Source organism: Schistocerca serialis, chromosome 8, assembly GCF_023864345.2.
Source record: "Schistocerca serialis cubense isolate TAMUIC-IGC-003099 chromosome 8, iqSchSeri2.2, whole genome shotgun sequence".
NCBI lineage: Eukaryota > Metazoa > Arthropoda > Insecta > Orthoptera > Acrididae > Schistocerca > Schistocerca serialis.
This window is the reverse complement of record NC_064645.1, coordinates 94,647,339-94,665,018: the sequence shown is the minus strand read 5'-3', so window position 1 is coordinate 94,665,018 and position 17,680 is coordinate 94,647,339.

Below are 17,680 nucleotides of genomic sequence, written 5' to 3'. Positions count from 1 at the left end.
CACCAGAAATTAGCATCAGAAGGTACCACAACCTGAGAAACTAACAGGCTATTATTGATGGTTTTCATATTTATATGCATGTGTTACAAAAACATGTAGTTTCAGTTATACACTGCACTAAAGATCTCTCCAAAACACATTGTTCAGAGTGTGGTTTATTATGCTACAGTGGCAGGATGTGTGGCTTCAGTTTTCAAAGTTTTTGCCAATGAGGTTATGAGCACACAATGGTTAATTTATATGGTGAAAGTACATATTTCTGTTACATGATGCATGAATAAAATTTGCATGTAAGGAAGCAAGCATATATAATTAATGAAAGTTAGATTTGTGGTTTCACAGCAGGCTCACTTTATTCTTAAGGTGAAAATTAATACAGTACTGGCTGAATATTCAGATAATCAGATTGTAGTACACTTCACTGCTCTCAGAACACTTACCCAGTGGGTTTGAGAAAGGAAGTACCTTAACAACTTTCCTGATGGTAGTATTATTTCAGATTGAGTGTTGCTTTTAACAAATAAAATTAATATTACAGTGTCTTTTAGTGCACTTGCACAGCTTCAAAATTCAGTTTGGAAAAAATTATAAATTTCATACAACAGGTATTTCAGGTGAAAGAGTGAAAATATTAGATTTTAAATGAGTATTTAGAGTATCATAAATAACACTTAATGTATCAATCAAAAACTTTGAAATTGTGCTTTTCAGAATGTGGTATAGGCCTAATTATTAGAAAGATGTAATCAACAGATGTCAAACATCAAAGTGTCACTTCTGGTTTTACTTGAGCCATAACTGCATCTTTAATGTGTGAATTGGATTTTTTAATAGACCTATAACCACACCTCTACTCAAAATTTGTTTTACTGAATTTAATTAACAGTGTGCAGGCATACATCAAATATCCTTCAATGACTGTCATTCAGTATATGTGTGAAGGACAAACATAAAGTTTAGTGGACATACTCTGACCACCCAAAGCACTGAAAAATGAGAACACATACATACATCACATTTGTAAATCCCTTCACATAACAGAATCACCACCCTACTGCCATAAAGTAATGCCAGCAAGCAGTAGTAATAATTTTTAGACAGCTGGTGTGCACATACCACAACCCAAAGAGATCCACTACAGTAACTTTAAGCAAAAGATAAGCCATCCTTGTTACTTGAACAAATTATTTTTCCAGGTTATAACCCTACAACTTGAAAAGATTTCCTGTCTCCATGTCTTGTGAGGAACATGTGGAGTACTACACACTCTGTACTCAGTTACTGGAATAACCAGACAAGTCTTACGAATATACGAGATGACTGGACAGACAGAACATGTTTGTATGAGCGCACGACAGCAAGCTCTCTAGCACCCATGCAGAAACAGACTGAGATGAGTGTCAACAAAATACACAAAACAAGAAGATAAAACAGCATGTAAAACTCAGGTAACAAAAATTGGAAAACTATGTGTGCAACCGCACAGAACTACAGAACGAAGTATTGTGTAAGTAGTAAAACATTAATGACACAGGAAGAAAGTGGTGTCAGGAACTAAAACAATAGCAGATAGACGTGGCTGGCTGACCACAAGAATAATAACAGGAGAAACCAGCCACTCTGCAACACACTAAAACCTCCAGCCTATAAGTTTAGACCAGAGTCGAGACACATCACAAAACTTTAAAACCTTAGTCACACTCATCTGATCATCAGCTAAAATAGAGGGCAGATCTCCTCCAAAATTTGCTCCTGCCCTGCATTACGATATAAAATGCAATCAATTATAATACGGTGGAGGCGGATAGAGATGTGCACACCACAAGCATCATAAAATGGGGGATCCTCTTGCCATAGTAAAAAGCTATGTGTGAGAGGGCAGACCCAATTCTAAGATGCATGAGGGTCACTTCATCCTGCCTGAGCAACTGGCAGGAGAAACGCCACAGCCAGGTTGTTGACTTCACCACCCGCAGCTTATTGGCCATCAGCCATTCCTCATCCCACAACTACATGCAATTCCTGTGTAGTGCAGAAATCACAGCCTGAAAGGGAATAGGACACTGTGCCACATCCTGCCCCTGCAGGCCTCCTTGGATGCGCAGTCTTCCTGTTCATTTCCCCAGATCTCTACATGACCAGGCACCCAGCAGAATGACATCTGCTTACCTTGCCGCTGGAGCAAGTACAGTTGGTCATATATCAGCCGGACCAACTCCTCAGCTGGGTACAGGTTCTGTAATGATTGTAAGGCACTAAGGGAATCAGAGCAAATGAGAAACTATTTGCCCTGAATACGACACATCTTCTCCAATACCATCAGGATCATGTGGATCTCCACTGAGAAAACAGTATACTTGTAAAGAAGGCAAATCCTTGTAATATGGTCGGGAAACCTGACAGAGCATCTGAGGGAATTCCCTGGTTTGGAGCCATCAGTGTACACTTCTGTGAAACTGTGATGCGCATAAAACATTAAAAAACAGAGATTGAAATGTTCAATCTGATGTACAATCTTTCTTAAAGTTTGTCACCTCTAAAATGAGTCTGTGCCTCTGGAGAAGCCAAGATGGAAATCTGCTCCCACCGCAATGTGAAACATGAAGACCAGCCACACCCATCTCTAGAAGGCAATTCTGTGCACTGTAATGTCCCTACATAACGTAATATTATTGTAATATTCCAGCTGTGAGTACCAGTGATGATGCACTACCGTAATTGAGATGACAATGCTCTTCTTTACTGTGAAAAGAGAGCATTTATGCTTTTTACAATTGTTGGAGATAAGGAATGCCAATTGGACATAGTTAATATTGTCTACAAACTTTTATTCAGTGTTGGATTACCAGACATTATAAAATAATTAGTGTGTTTAGCAATCAAGTGCAGAGTGATTTTGTTACAAATTAATAACACTGGGTGAATCTGCTACTATCATGGTCTGAATGATGTGAACTATTTCACTGTCAGCTTGTGTGTTCAAGATACAAAACTGCCACATCCAGGTGCATATCTGTTGGCATATCCTAAGACATTGAAAATAAATGGTGTATAACTTCATAAGGATTTAAAAATGTTCTCTAAATAATCCTGCATATTTTTTATAAGTGTGTCATGATTTGTGAAACTATATGATCTGTAAATAGTAGTTACCGAAGTTTTGTAATTTGTTTCCTATGATATGTGTTGATAATATGTCACAATTATGTGCCATGAACTGGTGTTCTAAAATGAGTGAACTTTCAGTCCAGATGTAGGGATATAACTATGCGATTTATTTGTGGTTACTTCCACCATGCTTGATTTTCTTGTCAGTTGCCAGTACTTGTAGGGTAATCTGCCTTCTTTTTTTTATATTCTGTATGTTATTCCATTTTTTGCAAGTTTGTGATTTTGTGTCTTAATATAAGTGAGTTTTGTGGACTCTTTTGTCTGAATAGGGTATCCTATATCTTTCCCTGTTCTTTTGTCCTTTATTAGTCTAGTATTCTAGTATTTTTTGAACCTTCAGATCATTAAACAATTTTTTTTCTATGCTGCTCAAGGTAAAACTTGAAAATCTAATTATATACATGTAATTGTTCTATAACATTATGTGTTGTGTTTCATTGTGATTACTGTGTCTCATGCTAACTAGTGACTGTTCTGGACAGTATTCTTCGGAACTGGGTGAAATCACCTTCAGCAATATAAAGACAGTGGACTTTGTCCCTGTGAGTTGTTTTAGGCCTGTATCCTGTCTGACAACAAAACTTCAGTGGAAGTGATGTCAATTGACAGTGTTTTTTTTCCCACTCTTGAGTGCAAGTACAAACACGAACCAAAGTCAAAGTGGACTGTTTATACACAGGAGTGAGTTGGGTCAACTGAACACTAATCCATCTTATTTCAGACAGGTGCTGTAGTTAGCCATTTTGTCCTTGCTCATTCTTCTGTACCTCACTGTATGTCATGAGAACTTCTATCTTGGCTCTGTGAGGACTCAGTAGTTCCATCCCAGCCTCCAGTCCATCCAGTCCTTCACTAACAGCTTCACATATAAACACCTGACCAGCCATCACCACTGACCACCATTCCATCCCTATGTTTTGCAGCTTCTCACCATCCTTCTGTACCATCGGCATCACACCCTCAACATCGTACCATTATCACCGCATCATTGACATAATGTCCAGAACACGATTGCTGGTTGAATGAATCTTGTATTGTGTGGGTAACTCTGTTTTCAAGGATTATAAACAGTTCTGCGAACATTTAAATGATTTTCTGTATTTTTATTCCATACAAACTGAGTAACATTTTTTTCAGTATTCATGTTGAAAACCAATATGTTTGATTCAAAGTTCCAGTGGCCAATTACAAAAAGGCCTTTCCACTGGAAACTGAGCAACGGTATGGTAGGCGGGTATGTATGGTGTGGACAGTGTTTTATATGCCTGGCACATCATAAGTAGCCATCACCTGAATGCCCCAGTAGCCAATCAGATCCCTTCATGGTGCAGTGTGTCCAATATCTTTAAATAAGAGGGTCTCGCAGACCCATACACCATGCAACCATAATCGATCTGAGATCATACAAATGCCCTGTAAAACCAGAGCAGGCAAGTCCTGTCCGCTCCCTATGTACTGCGGCTAAGACATTTTAAAATACTTAAAACATAAGTGACCGCTTTTTCAGGTCCTTAAGATGTGGTAACCACATAAGCTTAGGGTCGAATATGAGCTCCATAATGCTCACTGTGTCTTTAAAACTTACGGCAGTGTCTGTCATCCTCAACACAGGGAAGTTTAAGATATAACAGACTTCTCAGTGGAAAACTTAAAACTGCTCATCTGTGCCCATTCATCCAAACATTGAAGAGTCAATTGCAACTGACATGTTGTCATTGCAAGGCTTGAAGAAGAGCAAAACACAGAGAAGACATCCACAAACAAAGAACACTGGACAGCACTTTTCACTATGGATGTAATGCTATTAACAGCTATGGCAAAGACAGTCACACTTAAAATGCTACCTTGAGGGTATGCTGGTATATGCTGGCACCAGCACACCATGTGGCGTAGAGGTTATGAGTGTATTGAGAGAGGCCAGAGACAAGACTCAATGGAAATGCGCCACCAGTGCCCTCTCAGCCGCCAGTATTTAGGATCAATGCCATGGACTGGAGGGCCAGTTAGCTAGTCAGTTAGTTCTTTCCACCTATGCCAGTTAGTTCAAGTCTGTACACCGTGGAGTTCCAGCATGTCTCAGAGACGGAGCCTCTAGTACAGAGGCAGGGAGCGCATAGTAACCCTATAGTGAACACAGTAGACTTCTAATTCAACAGCATTGAGGCTATGAGGACTATACAGAAGAGAGCTTGTGCCACAGCACATGGAAACTTAAGTTAAATAGCTCTTTCTTTATGAACAAAGAACCAGTTATTAATTGCGTGATGTTTGTGTTATAGAACAAGGACACCGGCCACCAACCAACCTCCTCTCCTTGCTTCCAATGGTACAGCTCTACAAAGACAACAAGCTGACATAAAATCAGCTAAAGAGAATACAACAGAGGGACACCATTCTCCTGCTCAAAGCGATCAGACAGGACATCACTGACTTGATATCTAAAATATTGTGGCAAGAGGAAGGACTGAATAAAAATGGGAAGACAACCACGAAAACCCCATTCATGAAGCTGCTCCAGGATAAGATGCCTCCTAGTAGTATTGTAAGCCTTCTTGATGTCAAAAAATGTACCTGTACTATGTGATCAAAAGTATCTGGGCACTGGGTGGAAAATGACTTAAAAGTTTGTGGTTCCCTCCATTGGTAATGGTGGAATTCAATATGGTGTTAGCCCACCCTTAGCCTTGATGACAGCTTCGCCTCTCGCAGGCATACATTCAATCAGGTGCTGGAAGGTTTCTTGGGGAATGGCAGCCCATTTATCACCGAGTGCTGCACTGAGGAGAAGTATCAATGTCGGTCGGTGAGGCCTGGCACAAAGTCAGCATTCCAGAACATCCCATAGGTGTTCTATAGGATTCAGGTCAGGACTCTGTGCAGGCCAGTCCATTACATGGATGTTATTGTCATGTAACCACTCTGCCACAGTCCATGCATTATGAACAGGTGATCAATCATGTTGAAAGATGCAGTTGCCATCCTCGAATTGTTCTTCAATAGTGGGAAGTAAGAAAGTGCTTATAACATCAATGTAGGCCTGTGCTGTGATAGTGCCACACAAAACAACAAGGAGTGCAGGCCGTCTCCATGAAAAACATGACCATACTATAGCACCACCGCCTCCAAATTTTACTGTTGGCACTACATACGCTGGCAGATGACATTCACCAGGCATTCGCCATACCCACACCCTGCCATCACATCGCCACATTGTGTACTGTGGTTCGTCACTTCACACAATGTTTTTCCTCTGTTCAGTATTCTAATGTTTATGCTCCTTATACCAAGTGTGGCATAGTTTGGCATTTACCGGCGTGATGTATGGCTTATTAGCAGCTATTCAACCATGAAATCCAAGTTTTCTCACCTCCTCCCTAACTGTCATAGTACTTGCAGTGGATCCTGATGCAGTTTGGAATTCCTGTGTGATGATCTGGATAGATGTCTGCCTATTACACATTACAACCCTCTTCAAATGTCGGCAGTCTCTGTCAGTCAACAGATGAGGTCAGCCTGTATGCTTTTGTGCTGTATGCGTCCCTTCACATTTCCATTTCACTATCACATTGAAAACAGTGGACCTAGGGATGTTTAGGAGTGCGGAAATCTCTCGTACAGATGTATGACAAAAGTGACACCTGACCACGTTCGAAGTCCATGAGTTCTGCGGAGCGACCCATTTTGCTCTCTCATGATGTCTAATGACTACGGAGGTCGCTGACATGGAGTACCTGGCAGTAGGTGGCAGCACAATGCACCTAATATGAAAAACGTATGATTTGGGGGTGTCTGGATAATTTTGATCACATAGTGTAGAAGGTGATGCCGGCATAGGAAAGCCTGTTGTTTAGCTGCCTCCAAGAGGGCAAGGTTGTCAAAGATGAAGCGATACCTCCTGAACCCACACTGACAGTGACTAAGGAGTTGCTGGATTCTAAGTTCCAGACAAGGTGGTGATTGACCATCTGCTCTAAGGTCTTCCCCATACAGCTAGTGAGGGCAACACTACAATAACTACTTGGGCATGTATGGTCTTTCCCAGGTTTTAAAAGAGGAATTAAAATTGCCTCACACCAGAAGTCGGCAAAGTTATCGACTACTTCCCATTGAGCAATGTGAGTGAGCTGGAGAGCAAAGCAAGAGATCAGTGGCAGAGAATGACCCAGTTGCTGTGCAAAAGTGAGTGCTCTGTTCCACATTTAGCAAGTATGCACATGATGACATGAGAAGATTTTCAATTGCTCTACCCCTGGGGCAGGTAGTTGCAGAGCACATTGTGTGCATTAAAATCACCACAGAGGATGAAGTGGGCAGGGATTTGTGTAATAAAGTTGGTTAGGATCTATTCATTGAGTGCATCATGTGGGTCAAGTAAAGGGAACATATTGTAAACTGATGAGGGAACATATTGTCAACTGATGAGCATGTGCATTGATACAGCAACTGCTTGTAAAGTCGTTGTAAGTGAGAGAGGCAAGGAATGGTAGTCAGTACTGATGAAAAATACCTACACCTCCTCTAGCTCTCTCTCTAATCAGGTCATCCTTTTTGTGGAGTACATAGCCTCGTAGCTCAGGGATGTACGATTGATGGAAATGAGTATCCTGCACCCTGTCTCTTTGAGGATGAGGGGGAAAGGGAGCATTGAGGGGCACTCTGCTTGTCATGTGCTTCTAGACACAGTGGTCTACCCTGAGATAAAAGGCGGAGTTCCCCCTCATGCATCCTGAACCCCTGCAAATTCCATTGTGGGATGGGAGCCATTTCATTTTAATTTATCCCTATCTTTGCACTGTGGAGGTGAAGCACTTGCAGAGTGAGGGGGAGTGGAGGGGCTGCCTGGATCCAAGGCATCTAACTCCATGATGTCCTCCTCATCAGTAAGATGTGAAAAAATGATGTCTGCAGCACTCAGGGCAGCTTTTGACCCAAACTTTGTAAACCTTTCCCTGCACCCTGTCTCTTTGAGGATAAGGGGGAAAGGGAGCATTGAGGGGCACTCTGCTTGTCATGTGCTTCTTGACACTCAGTACAGAACTGTTGCTGGTCTTTTCTGTGGAGGCTGCTTGGATTGCTTTATCCTTTCTTGTTTTGCCTTGGCATGTACACATGCAAGTACAGGTGCTGGTGGTGGATGATTGTACACTGGATGATGTCTGTGTTGAGGTGTTGACCTTAGGAACAGATTTCTGTGCCATGGAAGCATAAGAAGTGGTAAAGAGGTTACGTCACCTTTTATACCTTTTTGGCTTCAGCATAGGGGATCCACTTGGTGACTTTTAGTTCCTCTGAAAAAACAGGGCAGTCTCGGCTCCCAACTGGCTGGCTCCCTGAGTAGTTAACACAGAGATGGACAGTCAATCCCAGCTTCATGGGCTGCCTTTACACATTTCCCACAGGTCAAAATGCTGGCATTTGTAGCATCACATAGAATTAGGTACATAAGGCCTAACTGTAAGTCAGAGAAAACCTGCCATGATGTGTCCAGACAATGTTTGAGAATTAAAGGTCAAAATGAAGGTGGCGGTCTTCTCAGTTTCTCTGTTATTCCCACGCATCCTTTGCTCTACACCCACTATCCCCTGTATTGTCCATTCCTGTTTAAGTTCGGTTATGTCAATATCCATAATGTCACTGCATGTGGCCACACCCTTGCTAGAGTTAAGAGAGTTATGTAGTGCAACAATTACATGATATTCACCCAATTTTTCAGTCTTCATAAGTAGCTCCACCTGTTATGCTCTGTTAGTCTCGACCGGTAGGGAACCATTCCACAACCATTTAACAGACTTCAGGCATCCAGCAAGTACTTCCAAGCCTTTAAGGATATAGAAGGGGGACACTTCTTCATACGTCCCCTCCTTTCTCTTAATGATCAAAAACAAGTTTTGATTTATGGCTCCTTGATCCCTGTTGCTATCATTCAACTGATGCAGGTTACCAGGGGGGCTAGCCTCTCTTACTCATTTGGAAGACTTGGTGTGAATACTCCCAGTTGGTACACCCTTCTCACTGGGAGGAGAAGAAGATGATTTTGAGGGTTCCATCTTAGTCCCATGAGCAGCTAGGGAAACAAGGGTCCACTCAGACACAGCCTCACATGCCTGAGTAAGCCTTATACAACTGATGTGTGGCAGGTTCCTCAGAGGTTGCCCACTAACGACTGCTCCGTCTCGACAGCCATGCACCTCATTATGATGCAGCACACCTTGAGACTGAGGGTTTTTTTTATATGGGTAGGGGTTTTTACCATCATTATGATCTGGGCAGTCAAGTCAAGATCCCAGTTTCCTGCGACACACAAAAATCCACTGCTGTGCCATACAGTGTTCCTTGAAGCATGCCCAGAGCTTACGTCAAAAGGAGACTGTATGTATTTAAAGTTATACCGGTATACATCAATTACCCTTCAGTGACTGCCATTTAGCACATGAGTGAAAGGCAAGCATAAAGTATAGCATGAGGTACTCTAAAAACCTAAAGCACTTAAAAATGAAAATACATACCATACACGACATTTGCAAATCACTTTGTATTAACAATATCACTACCCTGCTGGCATAAATCACCAGTAAGCAGTAATAATTATTTGTAGATAACTAATAACAACCTATCAAAAAAAAAAAAAGATCCAGTAGAGTAGCTATAAGCATATGAGATACACCACCTTTTTCATTTGAACAAATTAATTTTTGGTTATTAGGTCTCTCCAAAACAATTCAAAATGAACTCCTGGAATCAACTGAGGAGGTATGCCTAAATCTGATCAGGAGTGAACTGTCATAGACAAATTTTCTTGTTATCGAAGTTGACGAAACCACTGACTGCAAACTTTTCACAACTGGTCATAATAATTCGCTATGTGCTGCTGGAGAAAATTAATGAAAGGTTTATTTCCTTTACACGACCAAAAAGTCACACTCCACAAGATGTAACTACAGCTGTTCTCAGTGAGCTAGGGAAAATTAACATAAATGAAACACCTGAGAAACTGGTAGCTCAGAGTTACCACAGTGCTCCTGTTATGAGTGGCCACAAAAGTGTAATTTCAAATCAGTGTTAAAAAGGTGTATAAAAATGCTCACTTCATTCACTGTTACAAAAATCATTTAAATTTAATTGTTGAGCATTTTGTGACAGGCAATAAGCAAGTGCAGATCTTCTTCAGCAACTTGGAAGGAATTTGTACCTCTTTTTCCCAGTATTCTAAATGCACAGCTGTTTTTGAAGAGATAGTGAAGAAATGTATTCCTACTGATCCTCAGTTCATCAGATGGAATTTCAAATTATGGAGCGTAACAACTATACACAAATGCCAGAAGGAAATTGTTGTGCGCATGGGAAAAAAATCATTGATGATGATATCAATGATCACTAGAAATAAGCAAGGCTATGGGACTTACGGGTTTCCTGCAAGATAAAGATTTCGTCTTCTGGCCACATTTTTTAAATAAAGTCTTGCCTCATTGTGACATTCTCTTCTACCAGTTGCAGCTAAATGATACTGATACAGTGAAAACTACTGAATACGTATCTCAATAGGCAGCTTCTGTCCAGCATGTTCAGGCCTCATTAAACTCAATGATCACTGGGAACAGGAAGAGCCAACTGCAAAATGAGATCGTTTCTCTGAATCAAGAATGTGTGTGCACGAGACGTCTGTGACCACAACATGACTCAGATCAGTGATTGATTCAATTTTAACGATCACATATCAATTACACAACTGTTTGAGCCATCATTGTTTTCTAAACAAAAAACTATTTTCCCTGAAAAAAACTGGATGTAACTGTCAGTTTGCTTAAATTACAGTGTTCAGACCCACAACATGAAATGAATGTGCTATACAGCCGAAATGATTCTGTAAAAGTGTCAGGTACTTTGACTTTGTTGAATATTCTTTACAAAAAAATCTGGAAAAAGCATTTCCTGAAAGTGTTAAACTTCTGCAAATAATAGTAACCTTTCCAATAACAGGAGAGGTAGAATGCTGCTTCTCTACACTGAAGCAAGTGCAAACATTTATGTGCAGTACTATGAATTAGGACAGACTTTGTGCACTTGTGATGTGTTCTATCAAAAAGGAAGTGCTGAATCAGCCAAATTTCAATGAAATGGTCATAGACCATTTTGCAGTGCAGAAGGGGAGACAATCTGATTTCATTTACAAACAAATGAATTAAGGTAAGCAAAAATGCATTTATAGATGATAAGAAGCAATTCCTTTGTTGTAACTATCAGTTCAGGTTACGAAATTAATGCATAAAAAGGGTAGTGACATGTTTAGCCAATGACATTACATTTTCCAAAATGCATCTTCATTCATAGTACGTCTTTTTGATCTAAATACAAAATCTGCTGACGCTTTAGCACAACAAACTGTACTAAAATCTACACATTTGGGAAAGATCTTTCATGTGCTAGATCATTTAAAATCCATAAATTCATAATACATAAATGTGAATAGTACAAGAAATATGGTATGTAAATATACTTGGGTCACAGCACAAGACTTGTGATGTCATGGAAGCATCACTGTTTCATCACACGAACTCAAACACAGTGGTCTTAACACATTAAACGTCCAAAGTTTAGAACTAAAAACACAAGAAATATTAAGGGTGGTGAGAAGTTAACATATACTGCATTAAAAATCTCTCCAAAATGCGTCTTTTAATATGATTTGTTGTGGTAAACTGTCAGGAAATACTGTGTCAGGGGATAAATAAGATGCTTAGTGATTTTGTCTTGGACTTACTTTGTGATGTCATTTAGTAGTTGATTATGAAACGGAAAGGAGATGCAGTGTATGTGAGCATGTAAACATTTGGTTAGAGTGCGATATTGCCCCCCCGCCTGCCTCCCAGAAATCTTGGTTGTGGAAACATGTCATTCTGTAGCATAGCCTGAGGTCTAAGTTAGTTTTGATTTATTAGTGTTGCAGCCTTCCCCAGTATGGAAACCACGAGCTGCGTCTGCATCCTAGACACTAATACCACTGCCCTAGTCTCTCATTTTATGAGTACAGCAGGAAAGGACATCATAATGTTTGTAGACAACCTGTTAACAGTCACAAAACTAGGATGTGACCAAAGGGGCAGCTAATACATGTGGCCAAATTTCGTTTTTGCGCTGGATGGTAAGGATACACAATGTACAGGGTGATTCAAAAAGAATACCACAACTTTAAAAATGTGTATTTAATGAAAGAAACATAATATAACCCTCTGTTATACATAATTACAAAGAGTATTTAAAAAGGTTTTTTTTCACACAAAAACAAGTTCAGAGATGTTTGATATGGCCCCCTCCAGACACTCGAGCAATATCAACCCGATACTCCAACTCGTTCCACACTCTCTGTAGCATATCAGGCGTAACAGTTTGGATAGCTGCTGTTATTTCTCGTTTCAAATCATCAATGGTGGCTGGGAGAGGTGGCCGAAACACCATATCCTTAACATACCCCCATAAGAAAAAATCGCAGGGGGTAAGATCAGGGCTTCTTGGAGGCCAGTGATGAAGTGCTCTGTCACGGGCTGCCTGGCGGCCGATCCATCGCCTCGGGTAGTTGACATTGAGGTAGTTACGGACAGAAAAGTGCCAATGTGGTGGCGCTCCATCCTGCTGAAATATGAATTGTTGTGCTTCTTGTTCGAGCTGAGGGAACAACCAATTCTCTACCATCTCCAGATACTGTAGTCCAGTTACAGTAGCACCTTCGAAGAAAAAGGAACCAAAAACTTTATTGGCTGAAATGGCACAGAAAACTGTTTATACCAACGTTTAATACACCACCTATCAGGAGGTTTAACACCCTACTTCGTTCGAAATGCACGCTGAACAACTGTCGTCGATTCACTTCTGCCGTACTCAATAACACAAATGCTTTCTGTTGAGCGGTCGCCATCTTAGCATCAACTGACGCTGACGCCTAGTCAACAGTGCCTCAAGCGAACAAATGTACAACTAAATGAAACTTTATAGCTCCCTTAATTCGCCGACAGATAGTGCTTAGCTCTGCCTTTTGTCGTTGCAGAGTTTTAAATTCCTAAAGTTGTGGTATTCTTTTTGAATCACCATGTACTATGAGGAATAAACAAATACATAGAACTTTGAAATAATGAAGGCACGCTTGGTGCATTGATTCAGAAGAAAAAATTGTTGTAGGTATTACAGGGAACAGTTGAACAGTGTTTCATAAAAACAGGTGGGCTCCATTTGAAACTGTATGGACAGGATTAGAAAGATAAATTTCAATACATAAAGGTTGATAAACAATGATGTTATCAACAAGACAGTTCTGCAAGTGACAACATAGATGGCATTAGATACATTTTTGGAGGGATTGCTGTCCAGTGTGGCATGAAAAATACAGGCTGGTTTTCTTAAGAACTTAGCTGATGCCATAGAAATTAAGGTGACATTAGAAGAGATAAACACATTGGCCAGAGTTTGGGGTGGAATGGAAATTTTCAGCTTGGAAGACAGATATTACAGAAGTGGACAAACAGGCCACATATGGTGTGAATCCTGTGAACCACACTGTAAGACATGTGGGCAAACAGCGCATCTGGAACAAGATGGCCGATGCAAGTCTAACATAGGCCATGGGGTGCAGGGTGCAATTTGTGCTTTTACCAGTGGGGGGGGGGGGGGGGGGGATGTCTTAGGGGGTTAGTAGAGTTAAATATGTTACTAGCTTGGACTGTGGCATTACGCATGGTTAAACAGCTATTTATAAATAGTCGTTAATGCCGAAACTCACTATTCACGCGTATGCACTATCAGAAAAGCAATCCCTTGTTATATCTTTAAAAGTACATTATAGATAAAGCTTATTTACAAAATCGTCTAAGTACAGGTATACAAGGGGAATTCAAAAAGTAGAGGCACATTTGTGAAAAGCTGTACTTATTCTGATGATAGAAAACTGAAACATATTAATAGTATTAATAGTAAGACTTATTAAAAACTTTCAGTGTTCGGCTCCACAAATTTAAATTATATGTAAAGTTTAACTACAGTGCATGGGAACTAAACATCCCAGGTTGGGATGCATAAACTAAAACCAGAGGAGGGGATGGTCTTATGCAGAGGGGGGGAAATCCCCCCCCCCCCCCCCCCCCTGCAAATCGGATACTGATGGGGTGGGAATAGTAATTCACTGTTAAATGACAGTGGGAGTTCCAGAGCTGCTACATGGTTCTCGCAATAAATATAATCACAGCCAAAATGGGTGCAGCTGCAGAATTTTGCTTGATAGCTGTGGTTGAAAGGAAGCATAAAACTTATTACACACAAGTTCCCAAGCATGTATGACAAGTTTGGGCCTCATGGGGGTAGAAGGTGTGGTCCAGCAAGTAGTCGATTAAGTGCAGTGGTTAGAAATGATGTGTGTTTGCTGGGTTCAACAGTGTTAAGTTTCCAGGTTGGGTCAAAAAATTTCTGTGATGGTATGGAGCTTTGGCCTTCAACAAACGAGGCCTGCTGTACAGCCTTAGTGGTAGATCTCTTATTTCAGCACCATGCTAAAATTGGCCTTGATCAGCACTTGCTAGAACTCAATGAGACATTGTTCCACCTTGGAGGAGGGGGGGGGGGGGGGGGGTAAGCAAGGCTCGTTCCTGGTGCAAGGGGAACCACTTAACATTGTGTGCATGGTCATTAAGGATCAGTCTGCATGATAATGTACCACAAGGTACGAAAAAATACTGTGCATGATCATAAAAACTAAATTTTCAGTAAGTGTATTGTATGCAATAGAGCCACTAGAGGCAAATGGAATTAGATATACCATGGAGTTTTGTGTGCAACAATTTTGTTTGCACACAGGAGTTGACTGTCAGCAGATAGCGTTCATCAAGGATAGATAATTTTGGAATTGAGGACATGGGATTGTCCAAGGGATTGCTTGTCACCAATTGAGAGCTGTTGTGAAGATGATTTAGGAAGAGCACATTTGGACCCTAAGCTTAAGAAGCCACTGCTTTAGATGCATTATGAGAGAAAGTGGTGCTATTTGAAAGAGCAGAGAACATAGCAATGGAACAGTTATTGTTAGATTATAAGGGTCTGTTTAATCCTTGGGGGAGGGGGGCTTTGTCAGTGACCCCAATGATACAGCATAGAACCCCAAATGAGAATGAACTGACTGTAAGGTTAGAAGTTTTTGGTACTAAAAATAACACTATTTGAAAATATGGCTTCCTTTATTGAATATTATTTGCTTACTTTTGCCTTTGTGACAAAATTTTGAAACATTCTGGAAAACAAAGTCCTGGATCACACTCTTCACAACAGTATGTGGTCACTTTGCCAGGCCCCGCTTTGCTTCTTTCTGCACAAACTTTGCATCTTCTCTGAGACCATTTTGACTTTTCTGAACCTGTGATCATTTTAGGGAAATGTCTTCCACTGAGTCTATTTACAGGTGAGCTATTTTGGGTGGAAGTTAATTCAACCAGATCACCTCTGTTCCCCAAAGCCTCTATCAATTCTGCAATGAATCCAATTAGATGTTTATTCTAGGTCTCTACTTTTTGTATAAAATATACAAATTTATGATCATCATCAAGAAATGGTGAAAAAAATCTTTCTTCCACCACTTTATTTGTTTCCTCTCAGAAGGGTAGTACACTGTTACCTGGTCACTGTGATCCACACTAGCCTTGTTTTTATTGTAATGCAAACTACAGTCAAGTTGCATCCTCTCTATTATTCCTAGATGACATTGACATTAGATGCTGTCATTTTATTTTTTGTTCCCAAAAGAAGTACATGCCAAGTGTCTTTCCACTTACAAACAGTGAATGGCTACTAGATCTTTAGTTAGCCCTTTTCTGTTTTTCACTATTATAACCACTATCTTAGTTTTGTTTGCGCAAATGATTGACTATATCAGGGCTAGTGTACAATTGATCCACATATAGAGCATGGCCTTTACCATAGTAGCTTTCACACAATCTGTTTACGACATGCAAAATGCAGGTATTACCATTTTGCTGACTAGCAGAATACATTTAATATTTTAAAATGTATCCATTTTCACTTTCACATAACATTAAAAATTTTATGGTATACTTCTAAGCTTATTTTTGATGTAGATCTTGAGATTGAGTCTTCCATGAAAAGGGCAAATTCCTTCATCTATAGTAAGATCTTCTCCTGGGTTGTATGCTCTTCAACTTTTTGTTACAAATATATCAAAGATAGGTCTTACCATATGAATAGTATTGTGCCTTTCTTGACTTTTTGAAACAAAGGTTGCATTATCTACAAGAAGTAGCATTCACAGCATCAGAAAATCATTCCTTGATAAACACTTCTCTATAGGGGAGGTCTGCAGTACAGGATTCATAGATCAATAGTCTGTCAAAGGCACATATATAAAACCACACCAAAAAAACTTACACAGGTCATCAAGTTTCACAGTACTCGACTGATGCCAAACTGAATTTGGCCTCAGGTTCCCTGTTGCAGTTAGCTTGTCACTTGTTGTTCTAGCATAGCAGATTGCCTCTTGTTTTACCATATTCAACAGTTCTTCGTCAAAAAGGAGACAAAACAATCAAACACAGAAGAGTTCTGATCAATTTGAATTTGAATTCCATGCATTTCTTCTTCAAAACCTGTAGGTCGTGGAGAGACAGTGTCATCATCAGTCCGCTACCCAGTTGAAAGAGGCAGATTGGTAGGTTGAGACAGATGAATTTCTGATACAGAATCAACATTAGCAGCTTCATCATGAGGGATTACTGACACTTGATCATTACAAATTCCTACTTTTTCTATAACATAAATCATAAAAATTAGCTTCTGGTATTCAATTGGCAACACATATAATTACAGAAAAAATGTAACAAACAAATAGTTTTTGAAACCAGAAATTTGTTCATCAAGCTCTGGACCACTATTCTTCAAAAAAAATTTTATCTCATCATCACATAAGACCATCTTGAAGGTAAGTACAAAGCATGAAGCTGACAACAGAGACACAATCAAGGCAATATGTACCACTTGTGACCTTGTAAGTCACTGTGCATGGCAACAAGATGAATCGGCATGCCACAAAGCTGAGAAATTGCCAATGTAGGTCCTACGTCACTCATCTTTTTGGGGTAAATCAGTGCAACATAGGACCTATATCACTCATCTCAAATGTGTTAACAAGCATTTGGTTACAGATGCTTATCCTACCCTCACTATAATGGAAATATTGGATAATCAGGACTAATGCAGATGTTTCCCTGCCATGAATCTATTATCACCAGTTACAGGTGGTAGCAGAGGATCACCTAAGGACAACATTTACAGTACTGCCAGGACATTATAAGTTTCGATATGTGTTATTTGAGCTGAAAAATCTTCTACATTTGGCACGCTGGCACATCTTAGAGGGAGTATTGTGGGGACTGAAACCTAGACAATTCTGGTGTATTTTGATGATGTAATTGTAGTCGCAAAAACAAAGAAGAGCACATATTGTGACTAAGAGAAGTAATTGCCC